Here is a 14,178-nt window from a genome sequence, read left to right as displayed (position 1 = left end):
ACGGACTATATGCCATGTCGAGGAGTCAGAGGGGCCAACAGAGAAGGACTCGATGATGGTTGCGGTGCCAATTGGTGTGGGGCTGATGTCGCCAACGGTGGTCGGGAAGATGACGACGACGTTGGTGACGGGCTGGTGCTGGACGAAGACGAAGGGGGTGGACGAGCGGCAGCGGCGCCGAAGAAGTGCGACAGCCGCGGCCTGACGGCAGCGACGACAACTGAGTTAGGAGTGCGGCAGCGATGCTCGAAGTAGGCGAGGAAGAACCCGACAGCGTGATGAAGACTGACGCGGATGGTGACGTTCCCGCGCCAAGGGAGGCGGCACGGTGCATACCACAGGAAGTCGACGTGCGGGGATGGCGGAGTGTACCGCGGGCGGCGGCGCTACGGCCCGAAGGGGCGACACGGCAACAGCAGGCAGGTCGGGGCAATGGCGGGAAGACCTTGGGGCGGCGGCGCGAACCGCGGGCCGCGGCGCTACGCCCCGAAGGGGCGGCGGAGCGCGGGTCGGTGCAACCACTGGGATGGCCTTGTTGGGGAACACGGCAATTTCAAAAAAAAAATCCTACGATCATGTAAGATCTATCTAGGTGATGCATAGCAACGAGAGGGAAGAGTGTGTCCACGTACCCTCGTAGACCGAAAGCGGAAGCGGTTCAATAACATGGTTGATGTAGTCAAACTTCTTCGCGATCCAACCGATCAAGTACCGAACGTACGGCACCTCCGCGTTCAGCACACGTTCATCTCGATGACGTCCCTCGTGCTCTTGATCCAGTTGCGGACAAGGGTGAGTTCCGTCAGCACGACGGCGTGGCGATGATGATGATGATGTTATCAGCGCAGGGCTTCGCCTAAGCTCTACGATGATATGATCGAGGTGTGTAACTGTGGAGAGGGGCACCGCACACGGTTGGGAAAGAAACTTGTGTGTTCTAGGGGTGCCCCCTGCCCAAATATATAAAGGAGCAAGGGGGAGGCCGGCCGGCCCCTAGGGCGCGCGCCAAGGGTGGAGTCCTACTAGGACTACTAGTCCTAGTAGGATTCCACCAAGAGGGAGAGAGGGGAAAGGAAGGAGAGGGAGAAGGAGTAGGAAAAGGGTGCGCCCCCCCCCCCTTCCCTGGTCCAATTCAGACCCAAGGGAGAGGGGGAGCTCGGCCTGCCCTGGCCGCCCCTCTCTCTCCATCAAAGCCCAATGTGGCCCATTAGTTCCCCGGGGGGTTCCGTTAACCTCTCCGATACTTCAGTTTTATCCGAAACTTTCCGGAACACTTTTGGTGTCCGAATGTAGCCGTTCAATATATCAATCTTTATGTCTCGACCATTTTGAGACACCTCGTCACGTCCGTGATCTCATCTTAGACTCGAACAAAACTTCGGTCATCAAAAACACATAACTCATAATACATATCATCACCGAACGTTAAGCGTGTGGACCCTATGGGTTCGAGAACTATGTAGACATGACCGACACATATCTCCGGTCAATAACCAATAGCGGAACCTGGATGCTCATATTGGATCCTACATATTCTACGAAGATCTTTATCGGTCAAACCGCATAACAACATACATTGTTCCCTTTGTCATCGGTATGTTACTTGCCCGAGATTCGATCGTCGGTATCATCATACCTAGTTCAATCTTGTTACCGGCAAGTCTCTTTACTCGTTCCGTAATACTTCACCATGGAACTAACTCATTAGTCACATTGCTTGCAAGTCTTATAGTGATGAGCATTACTGAGAGGGCCCAGAGATACCTCTCCGAAACACGGAGTGACAGATCCTAATCTCGATCTATGCCAACCCAACAAACATCTTCAGAGACACCTGTAGAGCATCTTTATAATCACCCATTTATGTTGTGACGTTTGATAGCACACAAGATGTTCCTCCAGTATTGGGGAGTTGCATAATCTAATAGTCTGAGGAACATATATAAGTCATGAAGAAAGCAGTAGCAATGAAACTATAACGATCATAATGCTAAGCTAACGGATGGGTCATGTCCATCACATCATTACCCTAATGATGTCATTTTGTTCATCAAATGACAACACATGTCTATGGTTAGGAAACATAACCATCTTTGATTAACGAGCTAGTCAAGTAGAGGCATACTAGGGCACTATGTTTTGTCTATGCATTCACTCATGTACTAAGTTTCTGGTCAATACAATTCTAGCATGAATCATAAACATTTATCATGAAATAAGGAAATAAATAATATATTTATTATTGCCTCTAGGGAATATTTCCTTTAGTCTCCCACTTGCACTAGAGTCAGTAATCTAGATTACAAAGTAATGATTCTAACACCCATGGAGTTTTGGTGTTGATCATGTTTTGCTCGTGGAAGAGGCATAGTCTACGGGTCTGCAACATTCAGATCCGTATTTATCTTGCAAATCTCTATGTCCCCCTCCGATACTTGATGACGGATGGAATTGAAGCGTCTCTTGATGTGCTTGGTTCTCTTGTGAAATCAAAATTCCTTTGCCAAAGTAATTGCACCAATATTGTCACAAAAGATTTTCATTGGACCCGATGCACAAGGTATGACACCTAGATCGGATATGAACTCCTTCATCCAGACTCCTTCATTTGTTGCTTCCGAAGCAGCAATGTACTCCGCTTCACACGTAGATCCCTCCACGACGCTCTGCTTGGAACTGCACCAACTGACAGCTCCTCCATTCAATAAAAATACGTATCCGGATTGTGACTTAGAATCATCCGGATCGGTGTCAAAGCTCTCATCAACGTAACCATCTACGGCGAGCTCTTTGTCACTTCCATAAACAAGAAACATATCCTTAGACCTTTTCAGGTATTTCAGGATATTCTTGACCGCTGTCCAGTGTTCCACTCCAGGATTACTTTGGTACCTCCCTGCTATACTTATAGCAAGTCACACATCAGGTCTGGTACACAGCATTGCATATATGATAAAACCTATGGCTGAAGCATAGGGAATGACTTTCATTTTCTCTCTATTTTCTGAAGTGGTCGGGCTTTGAGTCTGACTCAATTTCACACCTTGTAGCACAACAAGAACCCTTTCTTTGACTGATCCATTTTGAACTTCTTCAAAACTTTATCAAAGTATGTGCTTTGTGAAAGTCTAATTAAGCGTTTTGATCCATCTCTATAGATCTTGATGCCTAATATGTAAGCAGCTTCTCCAAGGTCTTTCATTGAAAAACTATTATTCAGGTATCCTTTTATGCTATCCAAAAATTCTATATCATTTCTAATCAACAATATGCCATCCACATATAATATTAGAAATGCTACAGAGCTCCCACTCACTTTCTTGTAAATACAGGCTTCTCCAAAAGTCTGTATAAAACCGTATTCTTTGATCACACTATCAAAGTCTGGTTGCATCATATACAACTCTTCTTCCAGAAATCCATTCAGGAATGCAGTTTTGACATCCATCTGCCAAATTTCGTAATCATAAAATGCGGCAATTGCTAACATGATTCGGACAGACTTAAGCATTGCTACGGGTGAGAAAGTCTCATGGTAGTCAACTACTTGAACTTGTCGAAAACCTTTCGCAACAAGTCGAGCTTTGTAGACAGTAACATTACCGTCAGCGTCAGTATTTTTCTTGAAGATCCATTTATTTTCTATGGCTTGCCGATCATCGGGCAAATCCACCAAGGTCCACACTTTGTTCTCATACATGGATCACATCTCAGATTTCATGGCCTCAAGCCATTTCGCGGAATCTGGGCTCATCATCGCTTCCTCATAGTTCGTAGGTTCACCATGTTCTAGTAACATGACTTGCAGAACAGTATTGCCGTACCACTCTAGTGCGGATCTCACTCTGGAAGACCTACGAGGTTCGGTAGTAACTTGATATGAAGTTTCATGATCATCATCGTTAGCTTCCTCACCTAATTGGTGTAGGAATCACTGGAACTGATTTCTGTGATGAACTACTTTCCAATAAGGAAGAAGGTACAATTACCTCGTCAAGTTCTACTTTCCTCCCACTCACTTCTTTCGAGAGAAACTCCTTCCCACATACGTTGTTCCCTTTGTCATCGGTATGTTACTTGCCCGAGATTCGATCGTTGGTATCATCATACCTAGTTCAATCTCGTTACCGGCAAGTCTCTTTACTCGTTACGTAATACTTCATCCCGCAACTAACTCATTAGTCACATTGCTTGCAAGGCTTATAGTGACAAGCATTACCGAGAGGGCCCAGAGATACCTCTCCGAAACACGGAGTGACAAATCCTAATCTCGATCTATGCCAACCCAATAAACACCTTTAGAGACACCTGTAGAGCATCTTTATAATCACCCATTTATGTTGTGACGTTTGATAGCACACAAGGTGTTCCTCCGGTATTCGGGAGTTGCATAATCTCATAGTCTGAGGACCATGTATAAGTCATGAAGAAAGCAGTAGCAATGAAACTGTAACGATCATAATGCTAAGCTAATGGATGGGTCATGTCCATCACATCATTCTCCTAATGATGTGAGCCTATTCATCAAATGACAACACATGTCTATGGTTAGGAAACATGACCATCTTTGATTAACAAGCTAGTCAAGTAGAGGCATACTAGGGACACTATGTTTTGCCTATGTATTCACACATGTACTAATTTTCCGATTAATACAATTCTAGCATGAATCATAAACATTTATCATGAAATAAGGAAATAAATAATAACTTTATTATTGCCTCTAGGGCATATTTCCTTCAGGCCTTGGGGCGGCAGCGTGGACCGCGTGTCGAATAGTATTGATTATTTCCTGCGAATCCTTCCTCGAGCTCTTGCTCGGTGCTAAGGACTTTGGTCCATTTGTCATTTAATTTGTCCCGTTTGGCTCGAAAATTTTGGGACTTTTGCTTCATGCTCTTGGCGGTACTAATTAACCGCCGGCGGAAGGCCTGAAGCTGAGGATTATCTAGGGGTTCCTCGGGGATATCAGATTCATCAGGTCTGAAGCTTAAATCTTCTTCGTATTCTGGGTAGTAGTCATCATCCTCAGGGGCATCATCATCCCCATTGAGTGTGGCTTCGTCAACGGGACCGTCACCGGCGTTATCAATCACGTTCTGGTCTTCAGCACTGTTTGGAGTGGTGTCATCGTTGTCAGTAGCTTCATGGCTAGCATCGTTGTTTCATGTGCCCTTATTGTAGCATCCTCAGCGTCGACGTTTGGGGGGCTATTTATCTCATTCATCATCCCTAGGAGTATCTACCATGTAGACATCGTGGGTGGAGGTAGCCGCCCAATTGTCAGTACAGCCGGTGGCTAGGGTGATGTTGTTACGACATATCATCGGTGTCCTCGTCCATGTAGATGGCGTCCTCGGAGGCGTAGTCCAATACATCAATTAAGTCTTAAACTATAGCGGCTAGGTGGGTGGCGCACGGGATGAAAGTTTCCGCACTCCCGGATTTACATCTGATCTGATCGTAGACCGAGGTCTACCACTCCAAGGTTCCAAGGCTCCGAATTCGATCTAGCATCTCATTTAGCGCAGCGAGGTCAGCTTTTCCCATCTCTTGACAGTAGGCGGGACTGACCTGAAGTTTATCCAAGGTACTGCCTGACGCAGCCTTAGGGTTTTCGCTGGTGGGGTTGACGCCTGAGCCAGTGTGGTGATACCTGGATCCAAGCTTGAAGCCAGACCCGTGGTACAGATCGCATCGTGGACCTTCTCTGAGATTGAATTTGGCGCATGGACGATGACATCCATAGAATTCTCGAGCTAGTCTGACACCCATCTCGAGAAAGTAAGCTCACTGCATGGATCCGCGGCATATTCTAGATTGCCAAACCGGATGGTCCGGTCTGGGGTTAAGTTCTCTACTTGACGAAGATGACCAGTTGAGTCAGCATACATCACAACATTGTCGAAGGCGAAAAGCTAGCTGAGGATATATCGCTGATCCGACGATTCGACATCAAGCTCTTGCAAACACATAGAGGGACCTGCATGGGTCACCAATGTCGGTGCTAAAACCGGCGGATCTCGGGTAGGGGTCCCCGAACTGGTGATTTGAGCTAGATGGTAACATGAAGAATAGGGACACAATATTTACCCAGGTTCGGGCCCTCTCGAAGAGGTAAAATCCTACATCCTGCTCTTATTATATTCATTGTGGATGGGGTACAAAGTACAGTATGATCTACCTTGAGATAGTACAGATGAGTTCTAAGCTTATATTGGCACTGGGAGTATCTAGAGTTTACACATGGTCGATTACAACATAAGGATAAACATGTCGATCATTCAAATATGCCTTAAAGTATACGCCAAGTCTTCGGAGAACTCCATCTTGATCACGCCGAGGGCCAGGGCCTACGGGGCCCATTCTTCAATTACTTGTGGTTGCTTGGCCCGGCTCATGAACGGCGGGCCGGCGTGGTGTGCACCCCCCTAATCCAGGACACCGTCAGTGGTGGCATGCATGGTACGCACATTAGCAAACCCCAACCAAAAAACGACGATAAAAAAACTTCACGCCTCCACTCGAGCCTTTGCATTTCGAATTGAAATATCTGGCGCCCCGAATTCCAGCCCTGCGAAATTCCCCTTATGTCCCCGGTCCATAATAACTAGTACCCCTTAACAGTAGATGGATGCTTTAGTAACTCCCCCACCCCAGCTACTATGCCCAACATGTTAAAGTCCCTCGGTCGCCGCTACCCAAGGTCACCCGTCAACTCCTTGCCTTGTACACTAGGGTGTCTTTATTACAATGATGAGTATAAAATGGAGCTTCGTTGGTTCGTGCCTAGTAGTACTACGTAGTGCAGCCGATGCTATTGGGTGATTCCTTTTAAATTCAAGAAAATCCAAAACTCATCTAAAATTCATGAAACTAGGCACTAGCCACAATCTCATGATATGGCACAAATCGGCTATGGTAATTTTTCTGTCCAATTTGAGGCAAGCAGCTTATGAAAAGTTGCACACATCAACTCCATCAATAGTCAACATAGGCATTTTGGAACAAAGAGTTGTCACGTTAACGCAAACGATTTCACTATTCAAACAATGGGCGTTAGACCAACATGCCGCCATGCGTCCCGCTTCTCATAGGCAGGTGTCGTCCGATCAGCCATGTAAGTTGATGAGAGGCGTGTGAGCAGGTCACTGCGCAGACTCACCGGAAGGCGAGCCTTTTGACCTTCCTCTGCCGCCCATCTTCATCCCAACATGCCCACTTTTAATGGTGCCTGAGCCGCAGTTTAAATCACCGCCACACTCCTCACTCTCGCTACATTATTGTCCCCGCCTCTTCAATTTGCCTGTCGTCTGGCTCCAATCAGCCCGACCTCGCCGTACATCGTTCTCCATGGCGCATCACGATGGGCTACCTCTAGTCTTCCAGTTTACTGAGGAAGACCCCGAGCCGGAGGAGTAATAACATAAGAAGCTTTCAGGCGAGTTTGACATGGCCGTGGAGGAAGTCGTCGCGTCTGTGCACGTTGTAGAAGATATGCCCTAGAGGTAATAATAACAGTTATTATTTATCTCCAAGTTCATAATTATATCCCCCCCGGCTAAAACTGCAATGAACTTTGAGTCCGTATATCTATAAAGTCTCAGAGAAAAGCACATGTGAAAAAATAAATGGTAAATATATTCATAATCATGCACTTAGACTAGCACATACACTCAGGGAAATCCAACTCAGTGCACAGGCTCATCTGATCTCGCTCAGAAAAAATTCAAACTAAATACTAGAGAAATTAAAAAAAAATCCATTTTTGGGGTGGTAGATAGTTTGATGCGTGAGGTCCACTCTAAATTTGAACTCTTTTGGACATCTGAACAGCTCTCGGCAAAAAAGACAAATCGGATTAGAACAGTGCGTGAACAGTAAACATTTTTACAGACCCCGATTTTGTCTTTTTGCCGAGAGCTGCTCAAATGTCCAAATGAGTTCAAATTTGGAGCGGACCTCACGCACCAAATTATCTACCACCCAAAAAGTTTTTATTTTTTTATTTTCTAGCATTTGTTTTGAATTTTTTTGAGAGGGGGTGCAGATGAGTCTGGGGCAGAAACTCCATGTCCATACGCTCATCTCTATAAACACGCGTACACTAAGAACACATCGCACCAATGGCAAGTCTGGAACTTGAACTCTGGTGAGCAAGGGATACTACTACATTCCTAATCATCCAACCACATGTTGGTTCATGTCAACAATTTGATATCGCTATGATTTGTAGTTGTTTCCTAGGAGGATATTACATGTGTACTATTGAGATTAGAAGTTTTCTTTTTGTCTACGTAATAGTCTATTCGCAGGGAGTGATGAGGTCGATTTAAAATAAAATTGTCAGTAATACAAATAATAGGACCCTGATAAGTCTCACACATGTGGCACGAAATAATTTCACCCTGACGTTTTTTATGACAAAAGTTTAGTTACAAGAGGATGGCAACTTTAGTTGTGAAGCATGACAACTTTCTATTTGGATGACAAGTTTCAACTTTTTTGAATTTTTTTTCAGATGCCAACTTTAGTGTAAAAAACGTCAGGGCAGTGTTACTTCGTGCCACACGTGTGGCACTTATCATTTAGAAAATAATAATCCCTATTTTCGTTGATAATTTTTATAGTTAATTTAAATTGGTCTCACATAATTCCATTACAGTACATAAATTTTGAAGAGTAAAATGCACTGGTAGTCATTGAACTTGCAAAGAGCGCTCAGTTTGGTCACCGTACTTAGAAATACGGCCAATACGGTCACCCAATATGACAAGACGTGTTTGTACGGTCACTGTTGCACGTATGCCACCCGTCGCCGCTCGGTTTGACCAGTCAGTGTTGTCCACGTCGGCACGATGAGGGTTATTTCTGCAAATTAGCCCTGCACATGCAATTGTCCATCGACCACCCTGAAATACCCCACGCTGTGGCAGAATCCCTAATTCCCCACTCTGCCGCCGTCGCCGCCGCCCTCTCCCCGCTACTTGCCGCCGCCCTCTTCCGTGCTGCTTGCCGGCGGTGTCCCCCTGCCGCTTGCCGCCGCCCTCTCCCTGCGGGTTGGCACCTCCCTCTCCTCTCCCTCCCACTCCGCCATGTCGACAAGCTCGGTCAGGTCTTCGCTGGGCGGCCGTTCGGTGGTGGTGCCGCTCATCAGATGCCCTTCTTGCCGCACTCGTGTTAAGTTCTATCTCTCCAACACGGAGAAGCACGAGGGCTGGGTCTTTACAGATGTCCTGTTGGTGTAAGTTGAGTGCATCCCTGTTCTTCATTTTGGTCGAATTTTGGGATCTTGTAATGGTGATTTTTGGCGTTTGTTCTTTTCTTTTGATCTTCAGGACCATTTCTGGCATTGGGAGTTGGAATACATTGCCTATTTGCTAGATAATCAGTTTCTCGTGGGCAATGAAGTCGTAGATGCATTAGGAGCTGCAGAAGATAGGAGGGAAGAGCTGGTGCAAGCAAGGAATCGAAGATATGCAGGTGGAGGTGCAGTTGATCTTCAAGGCTTTGAAGTTGGAAATCATGGAAGAGTTCCAAGGCAAATGAGCAATCAGCAAGCAGAGGCACTGGTAGGGTTAGGCAATGAAATATTGGTGATGATGAAGGCACTGTTGGCAGCACTCATTGTAGTTGCAGTGCTTATAGTTGTTTCTCTGCTGAAGAAGTGATGGAGTAGATGCAATATGTAGTTCATGCAGTATGACTATGTTAGAATGATGCCTAGTATGTTAGGAGATGAACTGGTAATATGTGGTAATGTTGTTAGTGTCAAGTGACAATCTTTTGCATTGTATGTGATGCTTTTGCAATATGTAATGCAAGTGAGAATCTTGTACTGCAAATGGAAATTAATGGATCATCTTTCATGTCTTATGGTGATGCTGTCAATTTGGGCACATTTGAGCTCTGTCATATTTGGCTTGTGTGTGTGCATTGCAAAGATAGTTGCTGATGCTTGTGTGTGTGCTGTCAAATTAGGCACATTTGACCACTGTCATATTTGGCTTATTGTGTTCACTTGCAAAATAACTATGGAGAGGACAAATGTGACCACATGTGACCAAATGTGACCATATGCTCCAAGTTGAAGAGGACAAATGTGACCATATGTTGGGCAATGTTATAACCAGGGCATTAAGCATAAGTCATAAGTAGCTTGCATAGTAGAACTGGTTACAAAATGAGCAATAATTGATCCATACTCATGTGTCTACATCATTATGGATCAATTGCAACATTCCTACATTACCAAACTGGTTACAAATAAGAAGCTTGTATAGTACAATGATGTTCTGGTTGTCCACTGTCATCACCTGAAGATATCAAACATGGATGTTCTGCTGGCCTTCCTTGGCTGACCATCTTCTTGGTGTTCTGAATCACCCTGTCTATTACCCATTGCAATAGATATGAGCCTAAGTTCTTCTTTTCTTTGTGCTGCAGCAGCCTCTTTCTCTGGTTTTTTATCTGCTCTTCTTTTTGCTGCAGCAGCCTCTTTCTCTGCTAGCTTCTTGGTAGCTTCTTGTTCTTTTTGAGCCTTCCTCTCAGCCTCCTTCTTTGCTTTGTTCCCAGCAGCTATAGTTTTCTTAACCTCTAGAAGAATTTGCCTTGTCTCTGCTTGAGCTTGCTTCTTTATTGCTGCTTCTTCTTTCTTCTTCTCTCTGTTCTGAGCAGCTGCCTGTCTCTTCCTCTCTGCCTCTGCTGTTTTCTTCTCCTCTTGCAGATGTCTCTTCCTGGCAGCTTCTTCAGCCTTCTTTTCTTGTTCTGCTCTCCTTGCTGCAAGTATAGCATTTTTCTTGTCTTCTAAGTCTTTGTCTCTCTGCTTTTTTTAATGCAAGTAACTTCTTGGCCATCTCTCCTTGCTGAATGGTGCTTGTGTTCCCTTGGTTTTGATTGACCAAGAGCTGAGCAGTAGTAAAGAATGTAGACTCTGGTACAGGTCCTTGTGCAATCACTCTTGGCACAGGCCTCTGCATGTATGACAAAACTTACCATGAGATCATGTATGAGATCATGTACTACACAATAATATATGAGATCATGTACTACACAATAATATATGAAAACTTACCATTTCTATCATTTGATCAACCATAAGATCTTCTATGATAGGATTTTCTACAGGGTTGTGTTCCTGCTCAAAAATGAAGCAATAATTAAGTGATCCAAACTGAAACATCTTCTGCATTATTCAGTGCAAAAACATACCTGAGTAATGATAGGATCTTCATCTTGCACATGTTGCTCAGGTGGTGATGGTGCTTCATGATTTGCTTGTGATGCTGATGCTGCCTGCATATTTGGAGGAGGTACTCCTGCCTTGAGGTGCTTGCATCCTTTAATGTTGTGATCAGCCTCTCCACAGTACTTGCAGTGCATGATGACACCATGCCTAGACATTTTCTTGCCACCATTACTGCAGATTACTTCACCTGGTGCTTTTCTTCTGCTTTTGCATGGCCTGCCTACTTGCTTGGTGTACAATGGTGGCAGAAGTGGTGGCCCATTCATCTTCTCCCATTCTGTCATGTCTCTACAAGGATAGATTATGTTCATGTATGCCATTTTGTACATGCTCACATAATAGCATTGGTTAACCAATGAAAGAGGGTCAACTCTTTCATGTCTAGCACATGCTATTGCATGTACACAAGGTGTGCCACCCTTCTGCCACCTCTTACAGCTGCATTCATTGGTGTGCCAGTCCACAAGGTAGTTCACACCCCTGTCCCCTACCTGGAACATCCCATCTCCAGATCCATCCACATAGCACAGGTTTGCCCAATCAGTTAGCTTCTCCGCCTTTTTCTTGATCTTTGGACAAATATTTCCTTTCATCTTCTCTGCCTCAAGCTGTTTGCTGTAGTGCCTCTGCATTAGCTGGCCTTTGATCCTTTCTAGCATAGAAAGTATAGGTAGCTCTCTAGCATCTAAGATATACCTACAAATGCAAAACAAAACTGAGTTAAGTGTGAAACATGGAAGTAAGTAGTGCACATAGTATAGCAAGTTAATTGGCTTCTCACTTGTTGAAAACTTCACAGTTATTGTTGAGCAATATATCACACTTGGGAAGATCACTTTGAAATGTTCTAACCCATGTGTATGGTTCCAACTCATGCAACCACTTGTAAGCATCCAAGCTGATGTCCTTCATCTCAGCCATGTACTGCTCATACTTCACAGCAGTGGTACTTCTTGCTATCTTCCAAAGTTGATTCTTAAGAACATCCCCTTTGAATTGTTGTTGAAAGTTCTGCCACATGTGTCTGACACAGAACCTGTGTTCAGACTCTGGAAATAACTCATCCACAACATTGATAAGGCCCTACAATAACAAAACATAGACATAAGCATGGACTACTACTTATGGACTAGTACTTATACTACAATTGATGTTGTTTACCTTTTGTTTGTCTGACATAATGGTCCATGGAGCAGTATTAAAGATGGCAAGATTATTCTTCAGTCTTTCAAGGAACCAACACCAATTAGGCTTGTCTTCCACTTCAACTACAGCTACTGCAATAGGAAAAATACAATAATTTGGGTCTATCCCAACAGCAGTGAGTACCTGTCCTCTGTACCTTGTCTTGATATGACAACCATCAAGGAATATCATAGGCCTACATCCCTGCAAGAACCCTCTTTTGCATGCATCTAGACACATATAGGCTTTATTAAACCTTGCCTGACTATCTAGTGCAACAAAGAATGAGCTCCCAGGGTTACTTATTCTCAACTCATTACCATAGTCCCAGAGCATGTTGTATTGGCCTTCTTCATCATCATAAATTATTTTCATTGCTAGCCTCCTAGCTCTTTGCAACTTGGTCCTGGTTGGGATCATATGCCACTCCTTTTGAACAACTCTAGAAAAGTTTGTCAAATTCATGTCTTGGTCAGCTCTAAAGCTCTCAAGATACTTCTGTGCTAGAAATGGTGCTGTGAAAGCCTTGATCTTCCACTTCTTGTTACAAGTATGCTCATCCACATATTTCTTGACCATGAAACACTTGGTCCTGCTATCATATGAAGCCCAAAGATACCAAGTACAGTCCTCATCACATGTTGCCTTCACTCTTTTCTTATCATTCACTGGCAACTTCACATCTACCCTGTTTTTGCAGCAATACTCCTTGATGGCTTTCCTCAAGAGCTCTACAGTTTGGAAAACTTGACCAACATGAAACTTGGGACAATGAAGATCCTCTGTTCTGAATGCCTTGAACTTCATGAATACCTCTTCATCATCAGAATCTGGTGCCCACAAGTCATCACCCTCCGATTCATATAACTCATCTTCATGATCATATGCTGCTGCTTTATCTCCATCTATCTCATTTCCTTTCACTGCTTCTTTTCCCTTTTCAACTTTTTGCTTCCCTTTCTCTTCTTTCTTCTTCTCTATCACCACAGGCTCATCCATGTCTACATTGTCAGCATACAAATCATCATCACCATCACTAATGTCATAGTCACTGTCCACTATGGCTCCAGGATCAAAGTCAGAGTCATCTGAGTCACTTTCAGCATCTTCAATGTAATCATAACTGCTTTTCTGTCTGGTTTTCCTTTTGCATACTCTTGATCCTCCTAGCTCATCACTACCTTGTTGTTTTGCTTCCTGGAGATCATCAGGAGCTGCGGCATTTTCATCCTGGTTACCAAAAGAAGAATCCCTCCTTGCAAACACATAATTACCCACATCAACATCTGAGCTCTCTGGATACACTACTTGTATTGGGATTGCTTCACCTTCCTGCCTTGCACCTTCATCATCAACATGAACATCTGTCTCTGCAATTACAGCCTCAGTACTTTCTGACTGATCAACTCTTGTCTTAGAAGGACTAAACACTGGAGGTAGCTGCACTCTTGGGAAATTGACCACATCATCATCATCATTGTTTGAATTCAGACTGTCTTCATGGTCTAAATACAGACTGAATGAGTGGTGGCCAAGATCAACAAAAGTTATCATCTGGTCTGTGTCTCTATCTCCTCTTATTTCTCTCAAGCCATTCTTCTGCAAGGTTAGGATTGGAATGCAGTAGTAAACCTTCAGCCTTCCTGCCATCTCCCAACCAATCTCCTCAACTAGGTGCTCAACCATGATTGGGGACCATGCCACTGTATCCAAATCATCATACCACAGCACATGCCCATTGACAT

Source organism: Triticum dicoccoides, chromosome 1B (assembly GCF_002162155.2).
Source record: "Triticum dicoccoides isolate Atlit2015 ecotype Zavitan chromosome 1B, WEW_v2.0, whole genome shotgun sequence".
NCBI classification, from domain to species: domain Eukaryota; kingdom Viridiplantae; phylum Streptophyta; class Magnoliopsida; order Poales; family Poaceae; genus Triticum; species Triticum dicoccoides.
Note: the sequence above shows the minus strand (reverse complement) of the source record.